The sequence below is a fragment of the Ctenopharyngodon idella genome, chromosome 7, assembly GCF_019924925.1.
Source record: "Ctenopharyngodon idella isolate HZGC_01 chromosome 7, HZGC01, whole genome shotgun sequence".
Lineage (NCBI taxonomy): Eukaryota > Metazoa > Chordata > Actinopteri > Cypriniformes > Xenocyprididae > Ctenopharyngodon > Ctenopharyngodon idella.
The window spans coordinates 17,156,091-17,171,701 of NC_067226.1; the positions used below are offsets into that span (position 1 = coordinate 17,156,091).

Genomic DNA, 15,611 nt, shown 5'->3' on the forward strand with positions numbered 1-15,611 from the left:
TCCACACCACCACTATATCAATAATGACAGAGTAACGAAATTGTAGAATCAGTTTCAGAATGATTATTTCCACCTGATGAATGAAAAAAAAAAAAAATTGATGGCCAATCAGAATCTACCCGACTTTAAAGAGCTCAAGCATTTAAAGTGGCAGATGGTGTCTACATTAATATAGTTATCGTCATAGATATTGTGCTTTTATGCTTAATTATTCCAGAAGATGTGTCCAATATGATATTTTAGAAAGATTTTACATTTAGGTGTTATTAACAGGGATTTTAAGGTATGGTTGCTAGGTGATTTCGTTTTGGAACCTTCAGACAACTTTAACTCGATTTTTCTCAAAACTGATTTTGCTGACTCTATCGACTTCAAACAGGTGTAGGTCATTTTTTTGTCAGATTCCAACAAATCATACATCAATAACAATAACTCATTTTTGAAAATTTGCTCATTGTGACTCATTTTGCCAGCATGGGTCACATATAGTTATCATTATAGTTGTACTTATCATTCTTGGTGTGAATGGGCCTTTTTGTTTGATCTTTCCAGAAGATGCATCTGATGTGATATTTTCTCCCATATACAATTTGAAAGATTTAACACACTTCATGTTTAACAAGACTTTTCAGCAAATAAACCGCGGTTTCCTGCCTTTATTCAAAGCAGCACTGTCTAATGTACAAAAGTCAAGGGGCTGGTAATTGGTTGGATGAGGCTGTTGGTGTGTATGCGTATATATGTGTCGCCACTGGGCTCTCCCAGAAAGCAGGAAGTGTGAGGGAGAAGTGGGGCCTTTGGGGGGAGGAATACAGGGAGGAGGAGGAGGAGAAGAAGAGAGAGAGGAAGGGGGTTAAACATCAAAAAGCCTCTGACACATGCTGCCGCTGGCCCTGACCACTCCACAGATGCTTTTGTTCATTGCCTCTCTCTCTCTGTCTCTCAGTTCCCCCTCACTCTCATTCATTCCCTGTGTCTTTGGTGATACGCGCCGAGTACAGATATCAAAGTCGCACTGTCTGTTAAGACTTCAAACTGGGGGCCCCGTCCGTCAACCCCAATCATATCTGTGCCCCGCTCGCAGACTGGAGTGGAATATTTGATCTGTCCTCTTCAGGAGGATCAACAATCAGACGTGAGGGGGTGGGTTGTAAGGACTCGGACGTTTGGGGAGGGGGGTGAAAACGGCCCACTTCACTGCACTTCAGTCAGACTACAAAGAGTTGAGCCACGTACGCTAAAGGGATAAAGAGAGCTTTGCTCTTCAGGATCTTGTGCTGTTGCGTTTTACCAACGTTTGACATCTGCTGTGAGATGGCGCTCAGGAGATAGAGGCCGTTACTGTACGGAGACATTTACAGAGTTCTTTTTGTAGGTGTTGTGGTTTGCTTGTACTTTAAGAAGTCCGCAGAGCAGCTTATTATGGCATCTGATGGCATTATCTCAGGCCTGTCCATCTGTCCATCCATTTATGACTATTAATAATCCCAGACATGTGTCACATAGTATACTTAGTTCTTAAATCCCTTGTCTGTGAGATCAGACTGCATAATTACCTATCCCATTAGAGTGGGAGATTCTAGCCCCTCTGACCCAGGCAGGAACAGCTGGAGCAACTATAAAAGATATAGTTCACTCAAATATGAAATTTGTCATCATTTATGATGTCCTTCCCAACCTGTTTCACTTTCTGTCTTCTGTGGAACACAAAAGAAAATATTTTGAAGTATGTTACAGCTGATTTTGTCCATACAACGAAAGACATTGATTGACTACTGGCAATCAATGTATGTACAATAAAACCCTCAGGCGTCCTTTAAAGCATCTTCTTTAGAAGAAAGAACGCCATACAAGAGTAAATAATGACAGAATTTTCATTTTTGGGTGAGCTATCTTATTGAAAATAGCCTGTGTGTGTGTTTCAATAAGACATATAATAAATCAATGCTTTTTAAAATATGACTCTTTTAATAACAGCAAAGAGAAACTTGACATGTCTCAGATTATGTGACGAAATCCTTCGGCATGTGCCATTATCCTTACAAGCAATGCCAGCCTGTGATTGGCTCTCTGTCCATCAGCAGAGATGTTCAAGCTTCCTGCACGTGCAGAGGGGTTCAGTTCCTGCCCTTCCGTGCAGCACGGCAGAGGGCACAGTGAGTGTACTAGGAATCAGCCCATCCATGCTAACTCTTTTTCCATTCCTAATCAGCCCATTTAAAGCTAGAGGTGAGAGGCCTGTCTGACTCACACATACTCACCTGCTATAATCAGCCCGATATCCCTTAAGAGTGCCTGTCTTTACCCACCTGTGTTTGTGTGTGTGTATGTGTGTTTTTGACTGACGATCCCGTATTAGTCTCTGTGTGGAATGGCCACTTGGTATCAGTAATTGGTGTTTTTATCTGTAGGTTTGATAACACCAGCACCCTCAACACCAGCTTCACATTCTACAGATGAATGACATGTGAAAGCATGTCATTCTCAGTGTGTGGCACTTTTTGTTGAAAAAAAAATGCTGGCCTTTGGTATTCCATGATTTTTTTGTGTGTTAAAATCTCACTTTTGTTCTTGAGAACTATAAAATGTTAGATAAACTGCTGTCTAATAGTTTAACTATTATCCTAACATAGCATGAAAATAGCATTGTCTAGTTTTAAGAACTTCAAAAGTCAGTTTATTTTTGTCTTGTGAGGTGTTGAGCTTGTCTCATTATACAGCAATTAAATACAATTTTTTTTACGATTGCTTAAACACAATTTTAAAAACAAGGCTAATTTTGTCAAAACACTACACACAATTCACAGATCCACACACACAAGTAGCAGAACACATCAGTTCTTTTGCTAAATGAAACACTTCATTCAAAACTTTACATTAATTTAACAAAACCCAACTTTGACACCGTATGGAACACACATGGTTCATACATTCTGATTCTGTTTGATTCATTTACACACTGCTGTGCTCAATCTTAAACACTTGTAACTTTTATACTTTTCTAATGATATAGTCTGGGTTTGATTTTTTTCAGAGATATTGTTAGAGTAATGCACATGAATATATTGACAAAAACAACAAAAAAACAACACAAGACCAGTACTGCACATTGATGAAAATATTTATTTCTCACCACATTGTAAAACCATTCAATACATCCATGCTTTTTCAAAGGTTACATTTTGCACTGAAAATCAGAACATATTCTAAGTACAGTATAGTACACAAACAAAAACATTTGTGGAGACAAAAACAAAGCATGATTTTAAATGAAAAAAAAAAAATCTGGCCATAGCACTTCATCCAGGCGATGTCCTCTCTCACAAGACAGCGAGGGAAAAATCTTCTTGAAAGGTGAATCCATCCTTGGACAGACCCTGCATCAGTTAGGTCACAGGCCTCCTCCATGACTTAAATGAGGGATATCCTGACATTGATGGGCTGGAGATTTTAAATCTTCCATGCCAAAAAAAAACAAACAAACAAACAAAAACCCTCCTCAATGGGTTTAAGGAAGGGACAGTATGGTGGGAGGTATTGGAGTGAAAATTGTGGACGCTAATGAAACCAGTTTTGGACCAGAGCAGATAGGTGGAAATTTACATTGTCCCATATGACAATGTATCTCATCTGCTCTGCATCCATTTTGTCTTCTGCTGTGACGATTTTGTGCAGTCTGTCTAAAATGTGAATATGTGGGTCGTGTTGTAAGGGCCTAAGTTGGCATGCTGGTGGAGGACCCCATTCTGCGTGATTGCAGCATATATTGTGATGTTACACATTCAAAAGGATGTTTCTCCCTCTCTCTCTTACTGCAACATTGCCTTCCATTTTGTTGAAGACACATAAACTCACCTTTTGCCTTTTTATAGTACTTGCACCTGATTGTTGAGTTTACAGTGTCTGCACACCTGACGGCTGTGTTTGATCAATTGGTTTATAGGGGTGGTATTTTGGAAAGCAGTGTCTTGAAATGGCAAAGAAGTGACATTATGTTAGATTTCTGTGTCTAATGTAGAGAAGGGTGTTTAGTGTTGTGCAAAACAGTGTGTGTAGTGTTTTGCAAAAAGTGTGAGGCTGAGAATGTGCTTATAGTTGTGCAGATCTGGGCTAAGGTTTTGCTCTTTGAGTGTAGAGTTTCAGTAACTGTGTGTTATTTTTAATTTTAGTGTGTAAGTAATTGTAGAAAACTGTAATACAAATATGTGTCATATTTTGGCATATTATTTTACATTCATATCCAAACCATATATATATATATATATATATATATATATATATATATATATACTAATTTTAATTACTAAAAATAGAATGTAAAAATGTTTTATTTTGCCTCTTACCTAGGTTATTGTTAGAAAAAATATAAAGAAAAGAAAAAACTTTGATTTATGGAGGTTATAAGTTATGTCAATAACTGCAAACTAACATTTGTTTTTATTTGTGGTTAAGTATGCAGCTTAAGGGCATAGTTTTGCTGTTTAATGTAATTATCTTTTATGTTTATTTAATATTTTTTTCTAAAATTGTAAACACAAATAAGGATTGATCAGGAATGATTTTAAAAGGTTTCATATGATTTTAATTAGGTAATATATACACTGCCGTTCAAAAGTTTGGGATCATTAAGATTTTTTAATGTTTTTAAAGAAGTCTCTTCTGATCACCAAGGCTGCATTTATTTGATCCAAAATACAGTAAAAATAGTAATATTGTGAAATATTATTACAATTTGAAATAGCTGTTTTCTATGTGAATATATTTTAAAATGTAATTTTGTTCCTGTGATGGCAAAGCTGAATTGTCAGCCTCATAACTTCTTCGATGTCACATGATCCTTCAGAAATCATTCTAATATGTTGATTCGCTGCTCATGAAACATTTCTTATTATTATCAGTGTTGAAAGCAGTTGCATACAATTTTTTTTCAGGATTCTTTGATGACTAGAAAGTTCAAAAGAACAGCATTTATCTGAAATAGAAATCTTTTGTAATAACAGAAAACAATTATTTTTAATTGTAATAATATTTCACAATATTACAGTTTTTACTGTATTTTTGATTTAATAAATGCAGCCTGGGTGAGCATAAGAGACTTCTTTCAAAAACATAAAAAAAATATTGCGCATCCCAAACTTTTAAACAGCAGTGTGTGTGTATATATATATATATATATATATATATATATATGACATTCCATAGGCGTAATGGTTTTTATACTGTACAAACTGTACACTCTATCCCCCTACACTACCTCTACTCCTAAACCTAATGCATTAAAAAAAATGTTTCTAACTTTCCAACTTTAGCTAGTGGACAGCAGTATGATTATACAGTATGATTCCTATCATAAGTCCAATCTGTGCTGAAAACACGCTCTCTGATGAACATCTATTATTATGTATTCCACTATATAGACAATGATCATGCACAGTGGACAGCTAATTAACAGTCGGATGTAGACGCATACAAACACCATCACAGAAGGAGAGAGGTGGACACATAGAAGAGAGAATAAGAGGAAATGTGCAGGTCATATAATGATCTTTTTTTAGAGCCATTTGATTTTGGGCTACAATAGAGTGCAAAAAAGGAAAGAAGCAGGACCAGTTATCTTCCGATTTCTCCCCAAGCCCTGTGACGCGGCTAAGTGAGCCTCAACTGACCAGAAATGATTTGCCTCTGTCTGTTAAACACGTAATGGAGTCATTTAACTAGTCAAATTAGAAGCTGCAGAGATGCCGCATGCTTCATTACTGGGTTCCAATGGGCACCATTTTACATTTATGTCAGGAATGATTTCAGGGCAAATTAATGTTTTTATTGTCTTACACAAATACACCCCCCAAGTCATAAAAGAGCAGCTCCCCCTACAGGTCACTCAACATTACTGTGTGGAATGTGCAGAGGACAGTGTGGACTACAAGATAACTTCACGGGTACATTTGATATTTTATCTTAATATTTCACGTCGATGTAAGTTTTAACACTTTAAGAATTATATATAACTGACATTAAAGCATTAATTGATCAGCATAAAGAGTAAAGTAATGGAAACCCAGCGTGCAGAGACGTAGTTTGATGTGGGGGACAGAGCTCTGGACCTCGTTAGAGGATTTGGACATTTGTGATTACAGACGAGACCCAGGCCTACTCGGCCCTGCCCCACAGTGTTGTTTGATGCGTGTGGAGTTCTGTTCAATATTTGTCTTCCTGTGTATGGAGGCAGGGTGGTGGGTGTTACCACAGAGTCATTTGTCCAGTACTGACACAATGTTTAAAATGGCTTTTGCGAGCTTTTTTTCTCCCCCCTTTTGATTATTTTTGACGTGTTATTTTGGTATGGTTTTGCTATGGACTTTATATAATGAATACAAACATACCCAAGACTGTTTATCTTCATCAAGAACAAAGCAGTTTTGTATATCAGAACTAGTTTCATTTTTCATAGCATGTGCAGGTTGAGTAATAGTTTTCCTTCATCCATGTTGCAATGCTGAAAAAGCCGTAATGGAATTGTAATAAAACGGCCCTTTTTCTTCTGTCCGACTCACTGGATTGCCATCTCACTGCTCCTTTCTGTCCGTCCATCTTCAGCAATCAGAACAATTAGATATTGACACACATAGCGCAGTGTGATTGACATGCATACCGTAGCAAAGGCTCTTTGTGGAAAAGTAGAAGCTGGTAGAGAGAGAAGAAAGACAGAGAGTGCCCCTCCTCACAACCCCTGTTGTGCTTGACACTCTGTCGATATAGTTTCACCCAAACACCGTCTTTGATCCGCTCTCTAGGCTGGCAGACTTTGAGGTAAAGAGCTGCTGTTTGCTCTGTGATACACAGCTATACGCTAGTGTCATTTCTGCTACTCTTGTGTGTGCGCGTGGAGACCCACAAACAGCCACGTCGCTCCCAGTGCTGCCGGAGTGTGATAACCCCACCATGAACCTTTCTTTCCATCACTCCACTTTATAAGCTCTAACATTCACTCCTTACACTCTTGCATTTGCTCTTAAGATCTCTGCTACAAAGCTAACATGAGAGGATGATGTCCAGCATCTGATCATAGACCTTATGTCAGCTACCACTGCATTTATTGACTGAAAATAAATGACTAGCAGAGCATAGAGTGAGCTCTGGTCTGAGAGCTTACGAAATATTAATATTATATTGCATATTATGTGCAAATTATAATTGTTATAATTGTTGTTCTTACTGTATCACAATTATACAAAGGGTGAAATGAATCAATATCCATTGTGACACATATGATGGATATTGTTTATTCATTTAGTTTCTTTAATTATTTAGTTTTTAATTTTGTTTGAATTTAAATTAGTGTGAGAATTAATTCAGTGTAATATACACAGCATGTATGTAGCATTATCAGTTATTGTTTAGGCACTTTCTCATTATAAATCTGCCCTGAAAGTGTTAGTATTTATTTATTTATTTTGCTCTTTCTCTTAACTTTAATTTCACTTAAATATTATATGAGTTGTTTTATTAATTAATTTTATATAAAGCTTATTTTTCGTGTTACTAAAATTTGGGATATGTATAAAAACAGTTAAAAATATTTTGTGATTTTGTCATTTTCTAATAACATTAAATAAGCATTAAAATTTAATAATAGGAAAAATTCAACCAAATGTGGTTATTGGGGTACTTATATTTCCCAAAAAAAATACAGGGGGAAAAAATATATAATGTTATGTCCAAATGATGTTACTTCATGACATTTCACAATTATTTCACAATTTTAGGGTAAAATCACCATTTCAAAAATACTTTTAATGTATTCATTCTAGGTTAATTATATGTTAAATACTAATTTATGTAACAGTATTTCTCACATCAAAAAAAAAAAAAAAGAAAAAAGAAAAGAAAAGAAAAAGATTTTGTGCCTGTAATACTATAAATAAAAGTAAAGGGACTCAAAAGTGCACCATATTAATGGAAAGCGCCTTTAGCATTTTTCTCTAGCTCCTCTTGATTTTCCACTATTAAAACAAGACAAACAGTCAAAGAACGCTCCATCTCTCTGTCTGTCTTTGTGTCATTATTTCCTCCCTTTCTATCTTTCTTTTTTTTTTATGCTGTCTGCTATTTATTTATTGATCATCAGACTGGCTGGTTATCTTTGCATGTTGGGCAGTTATAGATGAATGCACAAAGCATTTCAATCTGAACAAGAGATCATTGTGCATTGTGGGTCCTCCCACGTTCTTTGGTCTTGCATTGTGGAAGGGAAGGGGGGTCGAAATCAGAACAAATGCTGCCATTTCCTGTCATCCCGTGCTCTGGCCATTGAGAGGCTGCGAAAACAAACGTGGGAGTGTTACTGATAACATAAAAATATTATCCGGCTCCTGTTGTCGACTGCTATAGTACCTTTGAGAATAGCTATTAGAGCAGAGACAGTGGGTCCTGACTGTGACTATAGATCAGGTGATGATGTACAGTAAAGCGTGAGTTTATACCATGGGCCGACACATAACTGGGGCAAGGCTTTGATTTCGGACTCGATAAAGACACAAACAAACACTTGTCTCTGAGTTCTCAAGACTTCTCAGGTTCCTTTATCAGTGTGTTATCTGAAGCCCAGGAGTGTTAAATATCATAAGCTGGCAGTGACCTGTTATAACTTTTATGTCTTTACCATTTATAAAAATGAGCATATTGTGGATTGTCACATTATCCCATGATATTTAATATATTCCTAGTAGATGCAAAACTAATGGAGAACTCAATATTATTATTATTATTATTAGTAGTGGTATAGTAGCAGTAACAGTAGTAGTAGTAATAACAAAAATGATCCCATTTTATATTAGGTGTTTTTAACTACTATGTACTTCAGTCAAAAAATAAGTACAATATACTTATTGTGTCCATGTTGTTTTGCAGAACAGTTGTTGTACTATTGAAGAGGGATATGGGTAAGGTTAGGGACAGGTTTGGTGGTAAGGTTAGGTTTAGGGGTGGGTTAAGGTGTAAGGGAAGGTCAGTGTTGTAATCATAGATGTAATTACAGAAATGAATTACATATGTAGTTAAATGCAGGTATTTTTAAAATATAAGTACATGTATGTACACAGTAAGTGCATTGTAAATGATTAATATGAATGTTAGTAATAGTTAAAGACACCTACTGTAATATAAAGTGAAAACACACAAACACACACACACACACACACACACACACAAACACATCTGAAGCCCAGGAGTGTTAAATATCATAAGATGGCAGTAAGCCATTTATAGCATTTATAAACAAGAACATATTGTGGATTAATTTGTCACACTATCCCATGATATTTTATATATTCCTAGTAGATGCAAAACTAATGAAGAACTTTATTATTTTTATTATTTGTATTTGGGGAAGCGTCGTTCATTATCAGAGCTTGTGGTGTGATGTTAAGGTGAAGTCTCTGACAGATTGTGTGGTAGAGAGCCATGTCAGCAGGAAGGGTTACAGCCTGGACACACCAACACATCCAGAAGGTTCTCCACAGGACTCTGACGGACCGCAAATGCTGGAATAGCTTTCCAGGGTTCCAGTGGACCTCAGAGATCAAACGAAGCAGCAGGAGTGTGAGAGAACGAGAGAGAGAGAGAGAAAGAGAGAGAGAGCGGGGTTGTTTGGGAGGGGGGAAGAGGACGGGATCGTGAAAGACTGGGAGACTGGGAGAGAGATACAGGGGTAATGACATTTCTCTGACAGGGGTGCGGAGTGATACTCTGAGTTTTCTCTCTCATCCATTCGCTGCTGGTGGGTGGATCCAGGGCCAAACCCAATGGTTCCCACAATCCAGCTTTCTGAAAAGATTCATAATTACTCTTAAGAAGGTAATAGTGTCAAATGAATGCCTGCAGGAACAAAGGATCTTATTATACTTGCTTGTCAGCGTGTATGTGTGTGTGTTTGTGGGTGCGTGTGAACGTTCATGTGTATATCGGTCATCTATTGCTATTTCGTCTGGAGGAATAGCACACAGTAGACGATGGGAAAGGGAAAGGAAATGCAGTGTAGTTTTACCCAGCCATCAAAGATCTCTTGTGTTTATTTGGGGTCTGTGTGTTGGTCTTGCAGTTGTTTTTAACTTCTTTTTTTTCCCTTTGTAGTCCAGGAGTTCACAATGACTGCTAGAGTCTCTCTCTCTCACACACACACACACGTCTGAGAGTCGAGAGAAGTCTTCTTATTGGAAAATCTTTCAATAAATCAATGTGACTTTAAACACATTTCCCCCGTGACACCCCTGACCTGATAAGAACTCCACTAATCTCTTTTGAGGCTGTCAGAGTGCTTTGAACAAAATCTAGTTCGCATCTATCAGCAAGGTTATTTGTCAATGACTTATAATCCTAGGTAAATTTCACTGGTTTTATATTAGAGGCGGCTAAGGGTTCTCATGTCTGAAGTTTCTAAAGCTTGGGAAAAAGGAGGAGACCAAAGTGGAACAAAAAGAATGTTATGGATCTGCCTGCCAAAAACAATGAGAGCAGAGAAAAGTGAGGAAAAGCAGATAATTGTTGCGATTGTACTGAAATTTTAAACAGAAAGGACCTTTATTCGCTTGCCGCTTCAGCTTATTTTACTCGATACGCTTTTATATTTATTATTACTTACATATTTGCCATTACTGTTTTCACGTGCCTGCCTTTATGTGCACACAAAAATGATGTGGCTCTTGAGAAAACATGCAGTGTATCGTTCCAGCGAAGGCAGGGAGCAATCTGCAGCGAGTCGAGGCCTACTGGGTAATTTATGAAGTCTCAATTAGACAAGCACACAAAGTAATGATTCTCAAAAGCGCTTTGTCCAGCACATGGTGTATTAGATGCTGTCCATGCTTATTAGACCTGCCTCCCGAACTTCATAAACGGCATTCTCAGATGAATTATTAATAACACATTTGAGAGACTCACTGTTCCTTGACTGCCCATGGAAGCAGCTATTTAGGTTAAAATGGAGTAAAAAGCATTTGTAATTGATAAAATTGCCATATCTAAACAGAAGAGGCCTTTAAGAGTGTGAAGTGGATTTTGAGAAGCGAAAGCACTGTTTTTCCCACTATTGTCTGTAAATAGGCATATTCTTGTTTCCATGGATAAATGCTTTCATATCTGCCAGCTCATGTTTGGTCTTTACAGAGAACGTTAGATCTTCTGTTGTTTACAGGTTGTGTCAAAAACTAAAAAGCCTTGCCTTAAGTGCTTACACTGCACGTAAATAGTTTGACATTTCATATTCAACAGCGCTTTACTTGTGCTAGTAAATAAATAAAAGGTAAACAAAGGCTCCATTTCTGGTGCGCACATAACCCTGGATCTCGATACTCTCATATTCTGTGTTTAATGATCTCAGGTGTATTTTTGCATTGAATTCCCATGATTATCTATCTATTAGATGGAATAATAACAGGATTTTTTTTTTTTATGTCATTCTGATGTCACTCATGTCTGCTTCTTCTAATGGCATCATTAGGTTGGCATGATTAGGCACTTGTGTATGAGGGAAATGCATTACTGTTTATTAAAGACATGAGTAGTCTGTTGAAACCAACACACTGACGCTCACTATTACCCTTTGTGAGTTGTGTGTATATTTGTTTAACATAAATCTGGCTCTTCATTCAAGTACATACTCTAGTATTTCCAAAGCAGAGTTCAGAGTTCAAGGCATGACCACAGGTGCTAGTTTAATCATTTGCACACCATAGTATCTTGCAGTCATTTATAGTTAGTATTCCTACATGGTCATACTAAATAACTGTCACTATTCATACAAATCTATGTATTTTATGTAGTAGTTTTATGTAGTACTTTGTCATGACCAAAAGTATGTGGACACACCCTTCAAATTACCATGTTTGGCTGTTTCAGCTACACTCATTACTAGCAGGTGCATAAAATCCAGGATACAGCCATGCAATCTCCTCTGACAAACAGACTCCCTTTGGGGAAAAGTCTGGTGTGAAAGAACTTGATTTGCTTGCACAGAGCCTAAATCCCATGAACACTTTTGGGTTGAATTGGAACGGTGACTGTAAGCAACTGCACCTGTCGTCAGTGGGTCTGAATGGGAGCAAACATCTAGTGGAAAGTCTTCACACAAGAGTGAAAAAACAAAGGAATGACCAACTCCTTATCAGTGCCTAAGGTTTTGAAATTAAATGCTCCACAAGCACATACACTACCATTTAGAATTTTGGGGTTAGCAAGATGATGATTGATTGATTGACTGATTGACTGATTGATTGATTGATTGATTGATTGATTGATTGATTGATTGAGAAAGTGATTTAGGCAAGGATGTGTTAAATTGATCAAAAGTAAAAGACATTTGCAAAAAAAAATATTTTAAATAAATGTTTTTCTTTCGATTCATCAAAGAGTCTTGTAGAGTTTGTAGAGTTTATAAAAAAATATTAAGCAGCACAACTGTTTTCAACATTAATAACATTAAGGCCATTTACACTAGTGCATTTTCGTTTTAAAAGGCTGTTTTAAAATGAAAACGATCATTGTCTACACTGACGTTTCCACAGCGTTTCAGAAACGATCTCCGTCTATACTACATGACCGAAAACGCATGTCACATGACTGTTCATGCACACTGGGCATGCGTGTACAAGTGTAAACAGTTGCCTCTTGCGCATGTAGGCAGCTGCAGTATTAAAAAAATGCAGAGTTTAACTGCACAATGGCTGCTAAAAATGACAACAAAGCCAGCAAAGATTGCAGTTCAGTCTCCATGTTATTGTTTACACGGTCGTCAAGGATACGCAGAGCGAACGTGGGCAGCCACGTCATCGTTTTCAAAAGTCTCCGTTTTGGTCCGTTTATACTGAAACGCAACCCTGGTGTTTTCAATCTAAAACGGGGTCTGCAGCGTTTTCAAGTCTCTGTTTTAAATTATATACATATATATATATATATATATATATATATATTCAAATAGAAAAAATATATTGGCATTATATGTTACAATATTAGGCCTCCTATCTTTTTACTGTATTTTTTATCAAATAAATGCAGCCTTGGTGAGCATAAGAGACTTCTTACAAAAACATAAAAAATAAAAAAATCAAACCGACCCCAAACTTTTGAACGGTATAATATATGTATGTATGTATTATTTGGGCCCCCTCATACTCTAAAATATAGTGTATGTCTGGAAAATAAACATCTTGAACATGGTATGGAACATGATGGTTTAATTAAAAACACATTGACTTGAAAGCAAACACAAACACTTAAAAAGAAGAAAAAAAGGATTGTAGCTAATTAAAACAATCTCTTGCTTCACACATTCTTATACATCCCTCTCACACACCCATATACACAAAGGTGGGTTTTTCCAACACCAACCACCTCTCTTTAACAGGGGAAATGGCTTTCACCAATCCCACAATCCCTCAATCAAACTCCCATATATTACAATCACCTGAGAGTAGGAGCTCTCATCTGTGAGACAGCGAAGCTGCAAATCTTGCGGTCCTAAATCTCTCTCTGTTTAGCCCGCGCTCTCGCGTCGCTGTTCTCAAACCGAGCGCTCACCTCTTGGCCTCGCTGAAGAAACATCTGCTTGGTGTGGGGGGCAGAGGGGCTGTTTTGGCCGCTGTTCACGCACATATGCAGAAAAATAGAAATGTAAATAAGAGCAGATTCATAAATACTGCTGTCTTAATTGAGACCCAGTAAGAGTAAGTAGCAGATGTTAGAGCAGGAACTGTTGAATCATCAGAGACCAGTGGGGAAGCAGGCAAAATCATATTAAAAAAAAAAACACTCAGCCAGGTGCTCGTGATTTTCCTGCACTGCAATCCATGAAATGTGCGCGCACGCATGGATGTGTGTGTCACGTATGGATTAGGAACCATTTCCATCCTCTTTTTTCATCCAAAAACAAACAAAAAAGGCCTGCAAATGTGGAGAAAAATAGAAGTGACTCCGGAGGTGCCTGGAGTCACAACTGCGACGCGCGCGTGAGAATAAAGAGCTGTTAAGACAGAACTATCAGCGCTTAAGCTGCGACACACTCTCGCTCTCTCATCTCTGTCCAAACTCCGAAATGAACACAGGGAGATGCAAACCTAGTTTCTATCACATGTCACAAGCAGCAAAAGCCTGTCAGCCTACATTCCCACTTAAAACATCCAAATCTCTCTCTCTTTTCTTCTCTTACGAGAGACTGTTGCTTGATCTGAGGAGAGTATGTACTAGCTGCTCGCTTGTGTGGGACCGCTCTCATGATTTCCTTCCCCCCTGGAAAACGCGGCGTGTGGATGTCAGGTTCCCTCTGATAGCTGCTGTGTTGGGACTGCTGGGAAACCAGAGAGAAGGTGGCACTGACAGGTCCCGCCGAGCAGGATAAAAGGACTTGTTCTGTTTCTACATTCTCTCTCTCGCTCGTTCTCTCCCTTTCTCTTTTCATTCTTTCTATTTCACAACATATAAAGTGACTGACAGCATGGCACTAAAGGGACCTCGTCTGGAGCTGTCTGACTCAAATGCAGCGTTCGGCGGTGCGTTCCCTCAGCTGAACGGTGCGACGTCGAACGAAATTAGTAAGCGAGAGCGGTGTGGTGCGCGATGTTTGCGCGAATAATAGCGCCGCTAGCTCCAGGGACCCCCGACTCTTCTAGATTAGGACTCACAATTAATACAACACATACAAGAGACAGACAGAGAGAGAGAGAGGCCTGCTGAACACGATCCTATAGGAACATCTCAGACACTGAATGTTTATGAATGAGGCTGCGTCTGTTGGTCTCCTTTGTGATGAGCTTAAGTTTTGTCACATTTTCTTAGAGCACATAAAATGCTCTGTTTGTTTCCTGGTACTCATTGTTTTTGTGTACGCCATGTAGGAAGCAGTTGCAACAAAGGCAAAACTTCACATTCACGTGTTTGTCTGGGTCGTGCAAAATTCAGAATTGAAGATTTGGCTGCCTTTGAATTCATGAGTGTGGTTTATAATTGAATTAGCCACACCCCAAAGGAATTGAATTGAAATGAGAGGAAGAGGAATTTACTGAATTTTAATTAAAAAATATATAAACATTATTAATGCATTTTGAGAAATGAAGTATTCTTTCCACCCTGTTCTAAAATTAAGTTATTTTTTACATATTTATAAAACATTTTAATTATTTTATAGTTTGTTTGTTAATATAATATTTAATAAATTATTAATTTTCATAACATTCTCTCTGTCTGTAAAGACTTGTCTTGACAAACTTTGCTTGTCTAGTTAAAAAATTACAATCATATAAATTTCTTTGAATTAATTTTAATTTAAACTCCTTTTAAAGGGATAGTTCACCCAAAAATGAAAATTATCCCATGATTTACTTACCCTCAAGTCAACCTAGGTGCATATGACTATCTTCTTTCAGACGAACACAATCGGAGATATATTTAAAAATATCCTTAGTCCTCCAAGGTTTATAATGGTTGTGAATGGGGGGCCGCGTTTTGAAGTCAAAAATAATGCATCCATCAATAAAAAGAAAAGTAATCCATACAACTCCAGTGGGTTAATAAAGGCCTTCTGAAGCAAAGCAATGTGTTTTTGTAAGAAAAATATCCATATT

General features: G+C 37.5%; 1 protein-coding gene across 7 annotated transcripts in view; it reads left to right on the forward strand.

Moving 5' to 3' along the window:
• The window catches only part of znf536 (zinc finger protein 536), a 191,804-nt gene that overhangs the window by 149,273 nt on the left and 26,920 nt on the right, over window positions 1-15,611 (forward strand). The gene's annotated exons all lie outside the window — the stretch shown is intronic.